This window comes from Taudactylus pleione, unplaced genomic scaffold (assembly GCF_031769625.1).
Source record: "Taudactylus pleione unplaced genomic scaffold, aTauple2 ptg000354l, whole genome shotgun sequence".
Taxonomy (NCBI): Eukaryota; Metazoa; Chordata; class Amphibia; order Anura; family Myobatrachidae; genus Taudactylus; species Taudactylus pleione.
In genome coordinates this window covers 2,398,118-2,418,810 of record NW_028284755.1, presented here as the reverse complement: position 1 = coordinate 2,418,810, position 20,693 = coordinate 2,398,118, and the positions used below count along the sequence as shown (strand labels likewise).

General features: G+C 47.5%; 1 protein-coding gene across 3 annotated transcripts in view; it reads right to left on the bottom strand.

The window, feature by feature from the left end:
- The window catches only part of RNLS (renalase, FAD dependent amine oxidase), a 269,902-nt gene that overhangs the window by 71,311 nt on the left and 177,898 nt on the right, over positions 1 to 20,693 (bottom strand). The gene's annotated exons all lie outside the window — the stretch shown is intronic.

Genomic DNA, 20,693 nt, shown 5'->3' with positions numbered 1-20,693 from the left:
GATAAAACAGTGCCTTGCAAAAGTATTCACCCCCCTTGGCTTCTTACCTTTTTTGTTACATTACAACCTGTAATTTCTTTATTTTTTTTATCTGAATTTTGTGTGTTGGATCTGCAAAAAATAGTCTAATTTGGTGAAGTGAAATGAGAAAAATATATATAAAAAAGAATCTTTATAAATAAAATTCTGAAAATTGGCATGTGCATATGTAATCACCCCTTGCTATGAAGCCCCTCAAAAGTTCTGGTGCAACCAATTACCTTCAGAAGTGACACAATTAGTGAAATGAAGTCCACCTGTGTGAAATCTAAGTGTCACATGATCTGTCAGTATAAACACACCTTTTCTGAAAGGCCCCAGAGGCTGCAACACCACTAAGCAAGAGGCATCACACCATGAAGACCAAGGAGCTCTCCAAACAAGTCAGGGACAAGTTGTTGAGAAGTACAATTCTGGGTTGGGTTACAGAAAAATATCCAAATCTTTGATGATCCCCCGGAGCACCATCAAATCCATCATCATCAAATGGAAAGAACATGGTACCACAACAAACATGCCAAGAGAGGGCTGCCCACCAAAACTCACAGACTGGGCAAGGAGGGCATTAATCGGTATGCAGTCGGGAAGCCGGCGGACCTAATTCCGACAGCTGGGTCTAAATCTTTATCCCGACAAGGGTCTAAAGACAGGCATCGATATGCCGACGCCTGTCATTAGACATACGCCGGGAGCCCGACGCCTGGCATCCCGATCGAAGGGACGGCAAGCGCGGATAACCGCGGGGGGTGGGGTGGGGTGGGGGGGTTCCCGGTGGGGACTTAGGGTTAGACACCCCCCCGGGAGGTTAGGTTCAGGCTAGGGGAAGGGGGGGTTAGGGTTAGGCACCCCCTGGGGGAGGTTAGGGTTAGGCACCCCCCCGGGGGACTTAGGTTTAGGCAGCGGGGAAGGGGGGTTAGGTTTAGGCACTTAGAAGGGGGATTAGGGTTAGGTACTTGGGGGGAGGTTAGGGTTAGGCACCCCTAAGGGAGGGTTAGGGTTAGGGGGGGGAATTAGGTTTGCTAATACTTACCTGAGGACGATCAGGATTTCCACTGCTGCCAGGATGCTGATGTCGGGATTCATAAATCATACCGATTAGAGGCAGCACAGACACCAAAGGTAACCCTGAAGGAGCTGCAGAGTTCCACAGCAGAGACTGGTGTATCTGTGCATGTGACCACAATAAGCCGTACACTTCATAGAGCTGGGCTTTATGGAAGAGTGGCCAGAAAAAAGCCATTACTTAGTGATGAAAATAAGAAGACATGGTTTGAGTTTGCCAAAAAGCATGTGGGCGACTCCCCAAATGTATGGAGAAAGGTGCTCTGGTCAGATGAGACTAAAATGTAACTTTTTGGCCACCAAGGAAAAGGCTATGTCTGGCGCAAACCCAACACAGCCCATCACCCCGAGAACACCATCCCCACAGTGAACATTGGTGGTGGCAGCATTATGCTTTGAGGATGTTTTTCAGTAGCAGGGACTGGGAAACTGATCTGAGTCGAAGGAAAGATGGATGGTGCTAAATACAAGGATATTCTTGAGCAAAACCTGTTTCCGTCTGCCTGTGATTTGAGACTGGGATGGAGGTTCACCTTCCAGCAGGACAATGACCCGAAGCATACTGCTAAAGCAACACTCAAGTGGTTTAAGGGGAAACATTTAAACGTGTTGGAATGGCCTAGTCAAAGGCCAGATCTCAATCCAATTGAGAATCTGTGGTCAGACTTGAAGATTGCTGTTCACAAGCGGAAACCATCCAACATGAAGGAACTGGAGCAGTTTTGACTTGAGGAATTGGTTAAAATTCCCAGGGGCAAGATGTGGCAAGCTCATAGAGACTTATCCAAAGTGACTTGCATTTGTAATTGCCGCAAAAGGTGGCTCAACATAGTACCGACTTTAGGGGGGTGAATAATTATGCACGCTGAAGTTTTCTGTTATGTTGTCCCAAATGTTGTTTCATTCACAATATATATATATATATATATTTATATATATATGTATATATAAAAAACTTCACAGTTAAAGGCATGTTTTGTGAATGAAATGATGCACACCTTCAAACAATCCATTTTAATTCCAGGTTGTGAGGCAACAAAACATGAAGAATGCAAAGGGGGTGAATACTTTTGCAAGGCACTGTATTTGGCATCCAGGCAGTCAGGATACCGGTGCTTGAATGCCGGAATCCCAACACCAATCAGAATCCTGGAGCCAGGATCCCGACCGCTGACATCCGGATGGTAAGTATTTTGGTTAGTTGGGAGGGTTAGGCACTATGGGGAGGGGAAGGGTTAGGCTGCGGGGCGGTGAGGGTTAGGTTGCGGGGAGGGAGGGTTAGGTTTAGAGGTAGGGTTATGGTACTTACCAGTAGCTGTTGGCATGGGTGTATTAAGAGAGGAGGGAGCCCTTGTTCACTCCCCGTCTGGGCCCCCTCCTCTCTCCCCAGCTGCCATCAGCGAACTGACAGCAGTGGTAGACTCCGGGCACTAGAGTGCCATGCCACTTTCCCGGTGGCCATTTTCCAGGCGTTTTCTGTAGCTCTACTCTGTGGGACATCAGAGAGGGTGTGCAGTGCGGCCCCCATGGACCAATGTGCGCCGCACACACTACACCAAATATAAATACGCCCCTGGCTGCTGGTATATTAACCCAGTCGGGATGCCGACGTCGGGAAGCCCCAGAGTGGATGGCCTCAGGATGCTTTACTGTTGGAATGACACAGGACAAAGACTTTTGGAGGCTGGCCTGGTGTCAAGAAGGGTAGCGAAGAAGCCCTTCTCTCCAGGAAAAACATCAGGGACAGACTGATATTCTGCAAAAGGTACAGGGATTGGACTGCTGAGGACTGAGGTAAAGTTATTTTCTCTGATGAATCCCCTTTCAGATTGTTTGGGGCATCTGGAAAAACGCTTGTCCGGAGAAGGAAAGGTGAAAGCTACCATCGGTCCTGTGTCATGCCAACAGTAAAGCATCCTGAGACCATTCATATGTGGGGTCAGCCAAGGGAGTGGGCTCATTCACAAGTTGTTCTAAGAACACACCCATGAATAAAGAATGGTACCAAAACATCCTCCAAGAGCAATTTCTCCCAACTATCCAAGAACAGTTTGGTGACAAACAATGCATTTTCCAGCATGATGGAGCACCTTGTCATAAGGCAAAAGTGATAGCTAAGTGGCTTGGGGCACAAAACACCAAAATTTTGGGTCCATGGCCAGGAAACCCCCAGACCTTAAACCCATTGAGAACTTGTGGTGAATCCTCAAGAGGCGGGTAGACAAACTAAAAACCCACAAATTCTGATAAACTCCAAGCATTGATTAGGCAAGAATGGGCAGGCATCAGTCAGTATGTGGCCCAGAAGTTGATTGACAGCATGCCAGAGCGAATTGCAGAGGTCTTGGAAAAGAATGGATCAACACTGCAAATATTGACTCTCTGCATAAACTTAATGTAATTGTCAATAAAAGCCCTTGACACTTATAAAATTATTGTAATTTTACTTCAGTATACCATAGTAACATCTGACAAAAAGGTCTAAAAACACTGAAGCAGCACACTTTGTGAAAACCAATACTTGTGTCATTCTCAAAACTTTTGACCATGGCTGTACACTGAAAAAGCCAAATCCACAAAAAATACACAGAAGAAGCCACATACACAAATAATACACTGAAAAAGCCACATCCACTTGCAACTGTCTGTGTCACACAGTATCGGTTCTAGGGGCGGGCTAACAGGGCCGTCGCCCGGAGCGCCGACCCCTAGAGGGCGCAGCTGAGTCCCCTCCCCATCAGTGAGCTGTGGAGGAACCGGCCGTTGCCGCTCTCCACCCGCCGGCGCCACAGCTCTTACATGTGTTTGCCGCTCCCCGCCCGTCGGCAGGGCCGCTTCTAGGGGCCAGTGATCTCAAAATACACGGTGCACTTACAGGCAGCATGGCAGGACTCCAACTTTAAAAATTACCGGGTCCTGTAGCAGGACGTGCTGTAAGCGTCTCCCTCACCAATCATCACAGCTGCAGTGACATTGCAGTCAATCGCCACCTTCCCTCCTCTCCTCCTGGGTGTCAGATGACACTGACAGGAAGGGCCCTTGCTCTCCGCTCTATACGCTCGGCGCTCACATCAGCCGCACTGACACTCCAGGTGAGACCTCCTTCACTCCACCCTACCTGACTGTCATGTGGCTAGAGAGGCCTGCTTCTCTGCCCTCTATGCCGACTGAGACTTCTGTCCCCTCTTGTTTCACATGGTGGTAGTAGCCCTGGTTGTCCGCTCCCATCTGCCGCACTCCAGACTAGGCACTGGGCATGGAATAAGCAGAGATGTGCTTCACCAGCAGGTAACTGCACCTCCGCTGGGGGAATAGCTGATATGTGTGTGTTTTTTCATGTAGTAGCCTATATATGTGTGTTTTTTATAAAGGGCATTACATGTGTGTGGAATAATGTATTAGAAAGGGAATTACATGTGTTGGGCATCATGTAATATAATGGGCATTACATGTGTGTGGCTTAATGTGTTAGGGTGAATGAGGGGTGTTGCACAAGGACACGTCTCCTCTCCAATCAGCCATGCCCCCTTTCCTGAAGCCGACTGGGGGGGGATTGGGGGGCGCAACTGGGAACTGCAGCCCTGAGCTCCACAATGTCTAGAACCGGCCCTGGTGTCACGTAGGTAGGCTCCGGCGTCTACGACCTTGTCCTCCTTGTGGCTGCAGGATTAGTCACAAGCTGAGCTCCATTTCCTATTTGCAGTGTGACATCACCACATGCCTCCAGTGCAAAGCAGAGTGCTGCCACAAAAGACGAACCTCCTCTGAACAGCTGTAAGCCTATCAGAGGAGGCAGTCAGTGTCAGTCAGGGGAGCCGCATCAGAACAACGGAAGAGCCACAGGTTGGCCACCACTGCTTTAGTGGCTTCTACTCTTGGCTATCATATCACAGTCTAGCCAGCAATGGGAGCCGTTGGGGAAGTGGGGGGCACGGCAGTTTCCAATGTACATGACAGAGAAATGAAAGCCATCATCGATCATATTATATATATGTTGATTATATTATTATATAGATGGCTCGGGGACATCTATAATGGGTGCAGTGTGTGCGGGGCACATGGGCCCCGCACCGCACACCCTGCACCCATATTATTTTAAACTTACCTGTCCGTGGTCCCGCGGCGGGTGTCAGCGCTGCTAAGAACACCGGAAAATGAACACCACGGCCATTGTCCCGGCGTTCTGCCCATGTGCAGTAAACTCCGGCCACTGGGTAGAGAGGAGGGGGCACCGCACGGGGAGTGCACACGGACCCCCTCGTCTCTCAAGACGCCCCTGCTCGGGGACATCATATTTACTTATTGAGGGTCAAGGTTTTTATCATTTACTTGTATGTGGCACTAAAAGCATAAGAATGAACAGGCGCCCATGTGCATTCTGGTGCTTGTAGTTCTATAAGTGTCAGCAAACAGTCATGGGCTGAAATGTATGCCGTTACTTGTAGTGTCAAAATAAATACCACTATACTTTTACGGTATTACCCTAGCACAGAGGTTTCCAAACAGTCCACGTTTTAAGGATATACATGCTTGAGCACAGGTGATGGACTCGAACATGGATATCCTTAAAACCTGGACTGTATTACTGGAGTTTGGGGACCTCTGCCCTAGCACAAAATGGGAGGTTCCCAGCGATAGTCTGAATTGCGGCTGTATTATTCAAGTGAGGTGGACTGTTCATCTTTTCAGGTCACCTCATAGATGATTTGGCCTGATGCTGAGTAGCACTGGACATGTGGAAAATGGAAGGGATATGGATCTTTGGTCTGAACCTCATGTGGTTTAGGGGTTTATGGGTTTGTGAACCAAAACACATAGGGTTTAATTTTAGTATTCGGTCTCCAAACCAGTACTTATATTCCTGCTTGAGCACAGACGGTTAAATCAAAATTTTGGAGGTACTTATTAAGTTAGCTGTGCTCAAGCATCAATATCCTTAAAACCTTGCCTGTTAGTGTGTCTTGAGGACAGAGGGCCTGATTCAGAGCCGGACACTCTTTCAGAGCGCTCGCTCTGAATCAGTGCCCTCCTTCTCTTTTTTTAGAGCGGCCTCCTGGCCGCTCGCATAGCTGTGGGTAACCACCCACAGCTACAGCGAGCGGCCAAAAAGATGATCGCGAAAGTCAAGACCATCGCGACCATCGGGCTTGCGACGAGACCCTTGTGGTAGGGTCTCGTTGCCGCAAGCCCTGGAGTGCTTTCGGCTCTATCAGAGCCGAGAGCACTCCCACTGACATCACTTGTGATGTCAGTGGGGCCGGCCCCAGAGGGTAGGTGTTCCCATAGGAATGCCTCCGTCTGGGCAGCCACGCCCCCCGCACGCCCACCAAAGGGGGCGTACTGTCACTCACCATCGACAGTACGCCCCCCGCCCCCTTCGTAGCGAGACCCATATCCGGGTCTCGCCTTTGCGCACGACGGAGCCGGCTCCCTCATGCGCACTGGGACAACTTCGACCCGATTGCGAGCGCTCACGAGCCGGTCTGAATTAGGCCCAGAGTTTGAGAAGCACTGTTCTAAACTGTAAAGATAGTAAATACTGCAGTTTGCATCCAAAAATTGCTTTTTATGTGTGGCAGAAAAATAATACCCCTTAGTAAATATCACACCACATGTCTGTGATCAAATATAATACCCTCTTGACATTCACAAAATCTCAAATACGATAATCATGTATGGGGGTTGTGACAGCTAAAATGTTTCATATATAGCAAAAGACAGGCAATGTTTCTGGAGTCATTTTCTTACACATATAAAAGGTACTTTGGAAGTAACAAATTTAGAACTGTACAGTGCATTAGCGGGAACATATAATTCATAGATATTTTTCTGTAATTTTACTACTCAGTTCCTTAATCTTCAATTCACTTTTTTTGTCTTTGACTAAGCGAGCTGCATTTCATGAGGCTCAGAATAACACCTTATTCACTCAAGTAGGTGTGTGGACCACAGACTGGGTTTAGAGGTTTCAACGATGTAAAAATAGTTACATACTTTCATATGGTGCAACCGCTATAGAAAATGCCAGATTGTAAGAGTAGGGATTATGTTCTTAGCAAAGTCTATATGTCTTTGGTTATTAACCAAAGTTGAGTTGCTGTAAAAGAGCTAAATGGTTTTAGCAACAAAATGTTCCAGATAAATGAGTGTGTGTGAGAGAGAGAGAAAGGGAGAGGACGAGAGGGTTGGAGAGAGAGAGAGATAAAGTGTGAGGTCTATTATTCATTTATTATTTGTCAGAAAAAGTTTAGAGAACCAGGGTTAACAGTTCTCTATGTTATAGTTAACATAATTAACATTCTAACTTGCCGTGGAATCCGGAGCAATTCATCATTGCTCCGGGGCGGTGACAGCAGATGCGATATCAGCCATCCCCGCGTGCGGCTTTGGAGCAGTGAATCTTTTCACTGCTCCTTTCGGGGCAGTGACGGGAGTGCGCATGCACGACCAACAGGTCACGCATGCGCACAAGAGCCCCGGTGTCCAGCGTAAGGAGCTGGACTGGGGCAGAGGGATCCGAATGGATCGCTCTTCGCAACCCGGACCTCCTTCCCATAGGGAAGGAGCGGGTTGAAAGCCCAGAGCAGGAGCATTCGCCATCTGAAGATGGAGAATGCTACCGCACTCAAGCTCCGAAAATATAAAATTTTTGGAGCTTGATGGATCGTGTCCCCATACTAGTGTATGGGGACAGACGGCCATTCCGCAAACAGAAGGTAAGTAGGAGATATCTGTGATACTAGTGTATGGGGACAGAGGGCCATTCCGCAAAAGGAAGGTAAGTAGGAGATATATGTGATACTAGTGTATGGGGACAGAGGGCCATTCCGCAAGAGGAAGGTAAGTAGGAGATATCTGTGATACTAGTGTATGGGGACAGCGGGCCATTCCGCAAGAGGAAGGTAAGTAGGAGATATCTGTGATACTAGTGTATGGGGACAGTGGGCCATTCCGCAAGAGGAAGGTAAGTAGGCGATATCTGTGATACTAGTGTATGGGGATAACGGGCCATTCCGCAAAAGGAAGGTAATTAGGAGATATCTGTGATACTAGTGTATGGGGACAGTGGGCCATTCCGCAAGAGGAAGGTAAGTAGGAGATATCTCTGATACTAGTGAATGGGGACAGCGGGCCATTCCGCAAAAGGAAGGTAAGTAGGAGATATCTGTGATACTAGTGTATGGGGACAGAGGGCCATTATGCAAAAGGAAGGTAAGTAGGAGATATCTGTGATATCTCCTGAATGGCCTGAAAACTTAATTTTTACAATTGCAGGTGAAAATGTGTAGTTTTACCTGCTTTTGTGAAACTTAAGTGATGATGAATAAGCTCCTAAATGTGTGATTTAGCCCCAGAAACACAACATCGATGTTAATTCATTTTCAGCGATTTTAAATTGATAAAAATCGATTTGAATCAACCTTTAGTAAATATACCCTTTAGACTTTATAGTTCTATGGAGAAATTGTTCGACTTTACTCACAAAACCCCTTGTTTATAAAGGTGTTTTCTGTTGTTTTAGATCTAGAAGTTGTACTAGAGTTTTATTCGGTAACAGATCACAATAAATATTGTAAATTTCATTGGATATACACCTCTGGTAGAAGTTTTAGAGCACCTCCATTTTTTTAGTGACATTTACACAGTTTAATGTCTCAGTGTACTCTGAAATGAAAGCACAGAATAAATTCACAATTTGACTTAAAAAATAAATAATATCATTATTTTGTTTAACAAAATGTTATAAAATGTTTTGTCTCATTGAAGTAGCCACCTTTTGCAGATATAACCGCTAAACACACTCATGACAATTCTTTCTACAAATATGTTTGTTATTCCCAACACTTTGCAGAAGTTCCCACAAGTGTGTTCTTCTGCCCATTTCATCCCAAACTAACTCAATGGGGCTACGATCTATCCATAGACTGCTATTTTGGGTCATTATCTTGCTGTAGGCCTTTTGTTTCAAAGTGCCAATTGGTGTCAGGGGGTTTATGTTCTAAGCAGGCGCTTGTAAAAGAAGGCGCTTCCTGGCGTATTTAAGCCTGAAATTTAACAGGTTAATGATTTTAACAGCAAAATATGGTGTGTTTTGCTATTAAAAGCATTGCACTTTTAAATTTTGGGCTTAAACACAGTGCTTAGGAAATAAACTCCACACACTGAAGAACCATCATTTCGGCTACTTGACGGCGAATTAAAACCCTGTGTGATGAATCAAAAATGTCAAATTTTGATTCATCAGTCCATAATACCTTTTTCAGTCTTCAGTCCACTGGAGGCGCTCCACGGCCCAGGCAAGCCTCTTATTCATTGCTGCAGAAAAGGTGTAAGTTCTTAACCAACACTTGTTCCCTAAAATAAGGCCTTTTTTTATAATTCTGAAATCTACAATATAATATGTTTCAATATTTGCTAACCTAAACTTTTCCTTTTAACCTCTAGTAGTTTAACGCTTACCTTTGTACCACTTCAGGTTATTCTCTGGACTTGAATTGCTTAAATTTCAATAAAAAAGAAAAATCTGGGTGTTCTAAAACTTTTGACCAGTAGCATAAATAAGAGGTATCTGAGGCTGCGTACACCTTGTGGCGTCTAACAAATGAAAGATGATAATGATAATAAATTGATTTATATATATGGTAAAATAGTGCAATTGCACCATAGATACGTTTCATGGACTTACGCTTATTGGGACAGAGCTTTCACTGGAGCATGGTGTTTTACAGAATGTAATCAAAGTTCAATTAATTTCAGCTGTTGTAAGGACATATTGTGTTTATAATTCTATCAGCTTTGCACTTTAGAAGATAAAGGGTTAACGAAGGTTGAATAGCCCTAGATTGAAAATTTTATTTGTTTTAATGTCTTTATTTTCCCTAAAACAAAGCTGGCTTGTTGCCTGCGCTGTGGTTATTTCAGGCTACAGAATGTCTAGCAGTTGCTCTGTTTGCGTAGGTGGTAGCAAAGGTTATGAGAAAAGTCCCTGCTTGGTAGCAAGTCTTGCTCAAGTCAATGTATTCAATATGTGCTGCTAATCTGATGGGCAAAATACATTCTGTACTCCTCCGTCTACTGCACCAGTGTCCTGCTTTATTACATGCTAAGTAAAACGCTCAGTAATAAGGGATCAGAGCAGTGGCGTAACTAGGGCAGGGCAAGCGGGGTACGTGCCCTGGGCGCCGTGGGACGGGCAGCGCGCGGGGGGGCACCGCCGGCCACGGTACCGGCCCGCCTTAGTTAGCCAGTGTAGCGCCGACCGCAGTGAGTGCGGACAGCGTTACACTTTTACACAAGACCGGCGCTAGGCTTCCAGCGCCGGTCCTGTGCTGCACAGCTGAGCCCCTTCCCTCCCCCTGAGCGCTTGCCCAATAGCGCCAGTAGGAGGGTGGCAGGCGGGCTCAGGCTGTGCATAACACACACATCGCCGCCAGCACTGGCGGCGATGTGTGTGTTAATCAGCAGCCAATGAGAGTCAGACAGACTCTCATTGGCTGCTGCTGCTGCACACACATCGCCGCCGAGCGGCAGAGATGTGTGTGTGAATCAGCAGCCAATGGGAGTCAGATAGACTCTCATTGACTGCTGCGCGCCCACTGCAAGAGCCGGGCTTCCGTCCGGCTCCTGCAGTGGGTAATGGGAGAGATGTCATGACATGATGACATCTCTCCCATAATGCAGAGCGGCTCGGCCCGGAAGGATGGAAGTGGGGACGGCGGCGGGAGCAGGAGCGTGGATACAGGTAAGTATTTTTCTTTTGTTTCATTTCAGTGTGTATTTCGGGGGGGGAGCGCTCTATTACAATGGAGGGGACTACTACTGGGGGCACTATTGGGGGGGATACTACTGGGGGCACTGCTTCAGGTGGGGGGGGACCACTACTGGAGACTACTACTGGGGCACTGCTTCGGGGGGGGACCACTACTGGGGGGGGATACTACTGGGGGCACTGCTACTGGGGGGGATACTACTGTAGGCACTGCATCGTGAGGGACCACTGCTGGGGACTACCACTGGGGGGGATACTACTGTGGGCACTGCATCATGGGGGACCACTACTGGGGACAACTACTGGGGGGAATACTACTGGGGCACTGCTTTGTGGGGGGGGGACCACTACTGGGGGGATACTACTGGGGGGGACCACTACTGAGGGGGGGATACTACTGGGGGCACTGCTTCAGGAGGGGGACCACCACATGGGGGGGATACTACTGTGGGCACTGCATCGTGGGGGACCACTACTGGGGACTACCACTGGGGGGGGGATACTACTGTGGGCACTGCATCATGGGGGACCACTACTGGGGACTACTACTGGGGGGGATACTACTGTGGGCACTGCATTGTGGGGGACCACTACTCGGGACTACTACAGGAGGCACTGCATCAAGGGGGACTCCTACTGGGGGAACTATATAAAGGGCACTGTATAGGAGGGACTACTACTGGGGGCACTATATAAGGGGCTCACTACTGGGGGCACTGCACAGGGGGGACCACTACAGGGGGCATTGGATAGAGAGAACCACTACAGGGGGCACTGCATAAGGTGGACAACTACTGGGGGCACTGTATATGGGGGATCACTACTGGGGGCCTGCATATGGGGGATCACTACTGGGGGCACTGTATAAGGGGAACTAATGGGGGGCTGCATATGGGGGACCACTACTGGGGGCCTGTATAAGGGGAACTAATCGGGGGCTGCATAAGGGGGACCACTACTGGGGGCCTGCATAAGGGGGACCAATACTAGCGGCACTGCATATGGGGGACTGTATAAGGGGCACTGCATTAAGGTGCAAATGGAAAGAAATGTTCCCAGTGACAAGAAGGGGTGTGTGTCATGTTGACACACCCCATTTTTCAGTGGCCACACCCATTTTTTTGGCGCGCGCACATAGGTGGGAGGGGGGACTCCATTTTCAAATTTGCCCTGAGCTCCAAATACCCTAGTTATGCCACTGGATCAGAGCATTCCGTACATTGTACCAAATTCAGTATCTTTCTAATGAACAGCATTACACAAAGAAACACATCATTAAAAAAAAATGCCTAAACTTTGTGTTGGGCAGGCACATTTACTTTTCATTGTGAATGTGAATCAGATACATAGGTAAAGGAATCAGTATAATTTACCTCCGGCCGCATGGTTCTAATCCCGACAGCGCCAGCGGAGGAAATCCCAATCGTCCTTAGGGTAAGTATAACTAACCTAATTCCCCCCCTAACCCTCCTTTAGGGGTGCCTAACCCTAATCTCCCTTCTCCCCCCCAAGTACCTAACCCTAACCGGGGGGGGGGGGGTGCCTTACCCTAAGTCCCCCCCGGGAGCCCGTAACATGACCCCCCCCATGGATGTCCGCTCCCGGCGCCCAGCTTACCTTCGATCAGTAAGCCGGGTGTCGGGCTCCGGCGTAGGTCTAATGACAGGCGTCGAGATTTCCGTCTCCCCGACTGCTTCCCTAGGTAAACCCCATGGTTTACGTACATAACTGATGTTTGTTGGGTCTGCACATGCGCAGTACCCATTCAAAATTAGTCCTGCGTGTTAGCAGGCAGTGATCCCAAATTGCAGCATGTTCCTGGAAACGGAGGCGTGTCGCCCCCATTTCCTTGGAATGAGGCGGCCAGGGTCTGTGCCGTAGTAAGCAGATTTTCTGGCCCCACAAGTGGCCAGGATTCGGCCAGGCTGAGTAAGCTCCGGCTTACGCAGCCTGGCCAAAGGAGCAATCATCTTGTGATGGTGATCTGATGCAGCGTCTATGGATGCTGCACTGGGATGGTAGATGCATACAGGAGGTGTCTATTTCCTACAGGCACCTCATGCTGTATTAGCATTTTCCTTGTGGCTGTACAATACCGTTCACATCTGAATCAGGCTCATCATCCATACTCTAATGATTTGTTTTTGTTAAATATTACAGTTTTAAACTATGGCACTTACAGAGGATTACTGATTATAAACTTATAGTATTAGATCACTATATTTTTGTAAGAGAACAGATGCAGGGTTTTTTATAGTGCATTTCTTATAGTTTCTGTAGTGTACAGAAGGCCATGCGTGCCTTAAGAATATCATTATTATGGCCAATAAGAGACAAATTTAAAGACGTCACATAATACATGTTTTCTAAACTCCAACATCTTAAAATGTACCCATCACCTAGACACAGTAGAAACATCTATTTTGTAGGTTGAACCAACAGAAGAATGCAGCCAATTAAGTCTATAGAATGTAGGTACACAATGAAGCGCCTCAGTGACGTCACTAGATCTAGGCTGCAGGCTCATGAATATGGGCTCCTCCCACAAAATGGCTGCTACCATTGTGTGTTGATGACTGGCACACTGCAATGAGTAGTGCTACATGTATTTGGTCAATAGATTTTACAGATCGGAGGCATAAAATTATCTACATGATTACATATTCTCTGTACAGCTCTGTGTAATATTTTCAGATAATAATAATAATAAATAATCCTCAAAATGTCTTATCTGGCATAACAAACGACAGACGGATACTTTTGGTTGACAAAGTATCACATTTCAAATTGAACCAATACAATTTTATTTTGTAACATGCAGCTTATAAATTAAACTATCAGGATATTTTTTTTTCTTTTATTCATAAATACACACTGGCCCAGAGTTGTCTGCAGTATTATACCCGGGTTCACTAATAGCTTCATCAGAAATTAGGTCTGGGTCATTTAAGGTGAGAATGATCTGTAACCATGAGATATCAAATACTGTAGGGGTAGATAATTGTTAATCAACTATATGTTATGAATCACTGGGAAGACTCACAGGAAGATGATCATTAGAGGTGTGAATAGATTGATAAAGAAGCTTTGAGGGGTCTATTGATAAAGAAGCTTTAAAGAGTCAATTGATAAAGAAGCTTGAGGAATCGATTGAGAGTTAATTAATAAAGAAGCTTTGAGGACTGGAGTGTACTTGAGCGGAGTGTGGCCTGATGGCAAGGTTGCAGCGTTGAGGGCTGATGTATACTTGGCTGGTAGCAGCCTTGAGGGCTGATGTGTACTTGGCTGGTAGCAGCCTCGAGGGCTGAGGTATACTTGACTGGTAGCAGCCTTGAGGGCTGAGGTGTACTTGGCTGGTAGCAGCCTCGAGGGCTGAGGTATACTTGGCTGGTAGCAACCTTGAGGGCTGAGGTATTCTTGGCTGATAGCAGCCTTGAGGGCTGAGGTGTACTTGGCTGGTAGCAGCCTTGAGGGCTGAAGCATAGCAGGGAATCCACACAGACGCTGGAGTGCAGCAGAAACTGCTGTGATGTAATTAATTGAAAGTTCACACAGACGCTGTTGTGCAGCAGAGACTGCTGTGATGTTAGTAAAAGGAAATATACACAGATGCTGAAGTGCGGTAGGCAGGGCCGCCATCAGGGGGGGACTGTGGGGACTACTGTACCGGGCCCGGGCACTCGGACAGAGAATGGAGGCCCGGCCAACTCCAACCACCCGCCTGCCGCTACCGCCGAAGCAAACTAAAGGGGCCTCCTGTCCTACGCCCCAACCTGCCGCTGCTGCTGCATCAGCAGCCGATGCATGTATCTGTGATTTGAGAACGCTGGCCTCTGAAGCGCGAGGCCAGCGTTCCCAGTGATGCACTGCACGGGTGACGTCATGACGTCACCCGCGCAGTGAATCACTGGAAACGCTGTGCCGCTGTGTTGTGCCGTGACTGGCCAGATAGAGCATGTGACAAACCAGGCTTGGGCGATTAGGTCACGTGACCGGAGGCAAGATGGCGGCGCCCATGCCGGAGCGGAACGGAAGCACCACCAGGCCTCACCAGCCCAAAGTGACAACGTGCCCGCACAGAGCCACGCACAGCCAACGCCCCTCGCCAAACACCAGCGCCACCGCCAGACACCATAGTGACCTCACAGGTAATACCCGTCGACCACCATGCTGAGAAACTCTGGTCGTGACATAAAGAAATTGTGAAACTTGATAACAATTAAGCATTTGCTTACATCTGTGTATCACACCCAGACTGATGGTTTGGTTAAAAGGTTTAACACAACCTTGACAGGTATGTTAAAAATAATGGTGGATAAGTATACTGTAGGATGGACCGTGGCTGTTTATAATCTTATTTGATGTTTGCAAAAAAATAGTGTCCCTGTCTTTTACAAGGTTTTCATCATTTGACACCAGTAGACACGGGAAGAAGTTGCCAGTCCTATAGAAATGAATAGAACACCTCATATAGTACTTAGGTAGGATAGAATGGATTTGGTAATGCCAATAGATGTACGCAAACCCGATGGTTTATGTACATCTCCGATGGTGTGAGATCTGAACATTGCAGTGTTCCCAAGGCGCAGATTTACATGTTGAGGCTGTTTGGGGACATAGACTGCGCAGCATTGAACAGAGTCTGTGTCTTCCAATGCAGCTTCACTGGCCCCAGCAGTGTGAAAACATCGGCCATCCTAAGTGATCTGAGGGTTACTCAGATGATCGATGTTCCTGCAGAGTGATCCGATACTGCGCCTTTGGCTGTGGCCCTCGGGTCTGCGAAACCGGCAGCAGGCGTAGCATACTTTTGCACAGGCGCTGCATACCAAGACACAGCGGCTGTTACATAAGTGTATAATCTCTGAATCAGCCCTTTATACAGCATGCACAGGAAAGAAGAAAGAAGAGAAAATCATACAAGTACTCCTTCTAGGTTAAGACCTCTAACCCCTGGGGACTTCTTGGTCCTTGGCACCAGCAACTGAAATCAAGTTCCCTACTTAGAGGCAGGGCCATTATAAAATAATAGAAAAGTGGTGATTTCAGCTATAATTTCTATAAAATGGGTAAAAGAAAGTCTGAGCAGCTTTAACATGTAAATTTAAATAAGCAATGGAAAGATAATTTCTTCCTGCCTTAAATACTCCCTGTAGGGTTTCACAGAAAGAGATCCCAGCGGTAAAAAATGAAGTCTGTCTGTAGTACAGATGCAGGAAGCTAAGGAATTCCTGCAAATAAATAATGATGTTTGCTCCAAGTTGCCTGGATGCACGGATGTAATAAAACATGATGGGTGGGGCCAGCCTGTGCCATCTCAGAGTATGACTTCTACAACCGTGGGATTAGCAGCATTTAATCAGGAAGATGAAATAAAAAAATACATAATTAATTTTAATTTCAAAGAGCCAGATCTCGTTTTATTAGAATGTCTAAATTTTTTTCTCTTGCAGGTTTGTTTTAACCCTCCTAAACTTCTCAGTTACAAATAGCTACCTTTATGTATATGTGCATAGCTACAATGAGTGCAGGTGGTGCCATTGTTATGGGGTCCAAAGGCTTAGGGGGGTCCCGTACCTAGGACATATACTCAGGGCTGCCATCAGAAGTTGTGGGGCTCGGGATTGACAAAATAGGCAGGAGGGCATAACATTAATTAGGGTATTATTATGGGGTATAACATTAACTAGGGCACTACTATGGGGCATAACATTAACTAGGGCACTACTATGGGGCATAACATTAACTAGGCCACTACTATGGGGCATAACATTAACTAGGCCACTACTATGGGGTATAACATTATCTAGAGTATTACATTTACTATGGGGTATAGCATTAACTAGGGTATTATTATGGGGTATAACATTAACTAGGGCACTAACTAGGGCACTATCGTGCAAGGCTGGGCCCGGGTACTGTAAAGGGAGTGACCTAATTGTGGAGGTTTGTCTCCCCCCCCTATAAAAATGTAAAAAGAGTATGTGCTGCACTGCACAGGGGGGGAAGTGTTCACCCTCAGTCAGGAACAGATCCAAGGATTGGGGGGGACACGATCAGTGTGTTCATTCCCCCCTTCTCACATGCAGGCAGAGAAGACTGCTGATGATCAGCGGCAGCAGTATCCCCGGGCCCACAGCCTGGTGCAAGAAAGAGGATGCTGCAGGATGTAAGCTGACAGGAGGGTAAGAAGGGGGGAGGGGGGGCTGCCCCTCTAACAAGCCCGGGCCCAGGTAATTAGTACCTGCAAGCCACCCCCCCCACCCCCCGCCGCCTAACTCTAACCCTCCCTCTAACCCCAGTACTTATCTTCAAGATTCCGTCGGTCGGGATGCCGGCGCAGGTATTCTGATAAGTGTCGGGATTCCGGTGTCAGCATTCTGACCGCCGGCATCTCAGCCGTTGGGATTCTGACAGATGAAGAAAGCAGAGAGCTTCGGGATGCAGTGTCATCTGCTCTTTTTTTTTTTTTTAGTATTGTGTTTACTTATTGAGTTTTAAAGTTTACACCCACAAAAATACATTGAGCAATTTAAGCATGAAACATGACCAATGTACATAAGGAGTAACACACATCATATACTCAGTTAGTAAAATCAAGTGGTTAGGGACCTATATAACACTTGTAAGTATGATTCATTCTATTACTTGTGCAGTAATATTCCTATAAAGCGTTGCACAATGTGTTGTTAGAACACAAATTCTGAACATTATATCTGATCCACTGATGCAGAAACACTGTAAGACCCACAGAGTGACTAAAGTCCACAGACAATTACTGAACAACAAGTAAATAAAATGTTAAACCTAAAAGGCATACACAGTTACTATTGGCAGTCAAATGAAGTGTTAAAATTGATGCATATGCTGTACCACAGGTTGATGAATTAAATGAGTAGATACATAATGTCATTACCAGGCTAAGGATTATGGGGCCTGATTCGAAGTTGTGCACAATGCCGATGTTTACAGCGTAAAGCGATTATCAGTAAATCGTGCACGTGTCAAGGTACATTACTGTAGTCGCAGTCAGCGACTTTTCATTCGCAGTGCGATTGAAGGCAGGTCGCGTCCTGCGTCTGCGACCCCGTATGCAAGAAATATGGCTCCACCGTCACAGTTCCCACGTCCATTCTGTGAGACCAAAGGCCTACTCAGGACTGCGACAATCGAATGGTCTGCAAACGATGCTGCGTCTTTGTACACAGATGCTGCGTCTTTTTACACAGAAGCTGCGACTTTTTACGCAGATGTTTGGATTTGCAAATCTGCAGGTGGTATCTCAATACATCTCTCGGTGGCTATGACATTTGCATATTCTCGCATAACAACTGCAGGCGCAGCAGCATTAGCGTACACCTCTGTATCAGGCCAATGATGAGGTTTCTCTTCCAATAAAACCCACACCAGCAACATCAAATATACACATTCTCTGAAGTACTCCAGATGGTCTATATCACTGCACAGTTATATTTTAGGATGTAATAGACATTATAGTCAAACACCCCTCTCCTTCCCCAATCAATATATATATCAGCCCACCTTGACAACATAATCATTTTAAACATTTACCGTGAAGTGCTAAAAGTGCAAGGAGTTCTAGATAACGTAAAAGAGACAGGGTCCAGGGGAGTATAGATCTAGAGAGGGCCTGGTACTTTGGATTCACAATTAAAAGAGGTGGAATTACCTCCAGCTAAACAAGACAGAGGCTTTTTCAGATTGGCCAAGGAAACGGGTAAGAGTCATCGGGCGCAATGCGGGTAGACACACCATTGTTGATGTTTTTGAGCTGAGTATGCGTCTAGCTAAAAAGTCGTGTCCTACGGTATTGTACGTATATAGGGCCTGATTCAGAGGTGGATGCTAATGCAATTTTCACGTAGATCGAGCGATTATTTGCCATTGCGCATGTGTTTACAGGTGGTAATGGGGAGTGGTCAGAAAGACGCAGCCGTGCCTGTCTGTTTTAACGCCATTACATGGGCATGCATAAATCAGCCACTGCTATTGCATACCCAGCTCTGCATGTCAGAAGAGCTCCCAAGGCTGCAGCAGGTCAGACCTGCCGCAAAGGTAAGATGTCCGCCGATGTTCTTCGATGTTACCGATATTTATGCAGGTATGCGTCGTCGCACGCAGGTAAAAAGGCAGCAGTGGGCATCTGTATGCTCGGGTGATCTTTGCTAACATTAGCATATTTTCGCTGCTGCGTTGCATATGTAATCGCAGATGCGATCACATTAGCGTCCGTCTCAGAAACAAGCCCAGAGTTGCAGTAACCATTGGGATGCATGGAGTCTAAAATGCAGGGCTGTAGAAAGCCCAGCCGGGACCAGGTAAAGGAGGGGGCGTGGCCTAATCGCGAGAGGCATAGCCACGCCCCCTTGGAAAAAATAAAAATAAATCACTTTTGCAGTGCCGCATAGTGGCGCTGCGCACCGGGGGGCGCTGTAAGCCCAAAGCCCAGTGCTAAGCAATGGGGGGTTCAACCAGTGTGATCGCTCTCCCCCACAGCCATAGGCGACTGCTCCGGCTGTTGCAGCAGCTGCGAGCAGCCTCGCACTGCAACTCAGCACACAGCTTGTGCTGTGAGGAAGGGGGGGGGCGACGCCGGACCCGGGCCCCGTCGGGCCCCTCTAGCAAGCCCGGGCAAACTGTACCAGCTCCCCCTCCCTTCTCGGCGCCCATGCTGAAATGCCTAGGCGGAATGGGGAGCCGTTATTCAGACGCACAGAGATGTAGTGTCTACTAGGTGTGTTATGGGAGTGATGTGGGTTTTTCACAGAAGTTGGCGACTATGCACCTAGCATGGGGCTGGTGCAAGTTTTGACGGTGCGTCCAATGGTTTCAAGCTGTATGATTACATCTAAAGATGCACAAATTGGGTGTCCCAGTCCTTGCACAGGGGCATAGAGAGGCCGGCCTGGCCTGGGTGAAGGGGGCGTGGCCTAAGCAGTGAGGCATATGCCACGCCCCCTTCTAATTAAAAAAATATATAAATATTTTTGCAGCATCGTGTAGCGAGCTTGGGAGCGGGGCTATGTGAGCCCCTCAGCCCAGCACAAAGTCACGGGGTGGCACCGGGCTGAGGGGCTCACAGCGCCCCCCTCCCCAGCTCGCTATACAAAAATATATATATATTTTTTTTATCCTAAAAGGGTGTGGCCACGCCTCCAACTATTAGGTCACACCCCCTTCACCTGGGCCCGGCCCCACAGACATAGGAGACTGCTGCGGCTGCTGCTCATAAGCCGCGAGCAGTCTCCCACTGCAGCCCAGAACACGCTGCTGTGTGCTGGGCTGCTGTGATTTAGAATGGAGGGGGAGCAGTCATTACTAGAAATATCTGTGGTGAGCAACCAAGGGCCTGATTCAGAGATGGATACTAATGCACAGCCGCTGTATGTGCAATAAAATAAAATGCAGGAGGCATCTTAGGTAAACAGACACCTCTGCTGGCTTCTCTCATCCGCTGCCACGTCCGAAGACAAAGCATCAGATCATCTGCATGAACATCGGCCATCTAAGCAGCCCTCTGCTTTCTCAGGATGGCTAGTGTTTTCATGCTGCTGGGTCTAGTAAAGCTGAATTGGAAGATGCAGACACTGACCTCGGGGCCTGATTCAGAGCTGAACGCTCTGACCAGAGCGCTCGCTCTGAATCAGGGCCGTCCCAGCTAAATGTGGAGCGGCCTCCTGGCCGCTCGCATAGCTGTGGGTGACCACCCACAGCTTATGTGAGCGGCCAAAAAGATGGTCGCGATGCGACAAGACCCTGCGGTAGGGTCTCGCTTCCGCAAGCCCAGGAGTGATTTTGGCTC